The following is a 1779-nucleotide window of genomic DNA, read 5'->3' as shown; positions in this document are numbered from 1 at the left end:
TTAATCCTCAAAACAACTCTACAACAGTAGTGGATAAAGCCCTATTTTACAGATAAAGAAATGAGGGCTCAGATAGATCCAAGTGACTGCCCCTCTTAGTGCTGTGTGACCAGCCAGAGAGGGGGTAAATTTTAGAATTGTTTGATTCGAAGCCTGGGAGTCTCTTTGGCTTCTAACTGACTGCATTCATTTGGGTTGACCCTTTTCCCCATCCATTTAACAGACATTTTCTGAATGCCGGTTATGTAGAAGGTACTCTGCTATATGATGTGAGATTCAGAGATAAGTATAAATGGTATAAGTTGTGCTATCAAGATCCGTATAGCCATCAGGTACCGTGGCTCATGCCTGTAATCCCACTACTTTGGGAAGCTGAGGTGGGCAGATCACTTTAGGTCAGGAGTTCGAGATCAGCCTGGGCAACATGGTGAAACCCCCTCTCTACTAGAAATACAAAAATTAGGCTGGCTACAGTGGCTGATGTGTGGAATCTCAGCACTTTGGGAGGACGAGGCAGTGGATCACTTGAGGTCAGGAGTTTGAAACCAGCCTGGCCAACATGTTGAAACCCTGTCTCTACTAAAAATACAAAAAATCAGCAGGAGTGGTGGCCTGTGCCTGTAATCCCAACTACTCAGGGGGCTGAGGCAGGAGAATCACTTGAACCTGGGAGGTGAAGGTTGTAGTGAGTCGAGATCGCGCCACTCACTCCAGCCTGGACAATAGAGTGAGACTTCATCTCAAAAATAAAATAAAAGTGTTACAGCTGTTTTAGAATTTGTCTAGCAGCCTTTCCAGTTTTTGCGGGAAAGCCCATAAAAAATAAATAAAACAAAATAAAAATACAAAAATTAGCCAGATGTGGTGGCATGCACCTGTGGTTTCACTACTAAGAGGATTGAGACAGGAGGATCACCTGAGCCTTGGGAGGTCAAGACTGCAGTGAGCTGTGATCATGCTACTATATTCCAATCTGGGTGACAGAGTGAGATATTGTCTCAACAACAAAAAAGCCTGGGCACAGTGGCTCATGTCTGTAATTGCAGCACTTTGGGAGGCCGAGTCGGGAGGATCACCTGAGGTCAGGAGTTTGAGACCACCCTGATCAACATGGTGAAACCCCATCTCTACAAAATACAAAAAATTAGCTGGGCGTGGTAGCCCATGCCTGTAATCCCAGCTACTTGGGAGGCTGAGGCAGGAGAATCACTTGAACCCGGGAGGTGGAGGTTGCAGTGAGCTGAGACTGTACCATTGCACTTCAGCCTGCACAACAAGAGTGAAACTCCATCTCAAAAAGGAAAAAAAGAAAGCACTTTGGGAGGCTGAGGAGGGTAGATCACTTGAGGTCAGGGATTCGACACCAGCCTGGCCAACAGGTGGCTGAGGCAGGAAAATTGCTGAGCCCGGGAGGCAGAGGTTGCAGTGAGCCAAGATGGTGCCATTGTACTCCAGCCTGGGTGACAGACTGAGACTCCCTCTCAAAAAAAAAAAAAAAAAAAAAAAGGAAAGAAAGAAGCTTCTAGCTCCTTCCTGGGAGAGTCAATTATAAATGGTTATATTAAAAAATTAATCTTGCCGGGTGCGGTGGATCACGCCTGTAATCCCAGCACTTTGGGAGGCCGAGGCGGGCGGATCACAAGGTCAAGAGATCAAGACTATCCTGGCCAACATGGTGAAACCTGTCTCTACTAAAAAATACAAAAATTAGCTGGGCTTGGTGGTCGCACGCTTGTAGTCCCAGCTACTCGGGAGGCTGAGGCAGGAGAATTGCTTGAA

At 46.5% G+C, this 1779-nt stretch overlaps 1 non-coding gene across 1 annotated transcript; it reads left to right on the top strand.

Moving 5' to 3' along the window:
• The first annotated feature begins 755 nt into the window (after positions 1-755).
• On the top strand, positions 756-817 carry LOC119466962. The gene has a single exon (XR_005195474.1). It is a non-coding gene; the product is annotated as a U7 small nuclear RNA (small nuclear RNA).
• The last annotated feature ends 962 nt before the right edge of the window (positions 818-1779 follow it).

Source organism: Cebus imitator, unplaced genomic scaffold (assembly GCF_001604975.1).
Source record: "Cebus imitator isolate Cc_AM_T3 unplaced genomic scaffold, Cebus_imitator-1.0 Scaffold244, whole genome shotgun sequence".
Lineage (NCBI taxonomy): Eukaryota > Metazoa > Chordata > Mammalia > Primates > Cebidae > Cebus > Cebus imitator.
The sequence above is the reverse complement of the archived record's forward strand: the minus strand, read 5'-3'. Positions and strand labels throughout refer to the sequence as shown.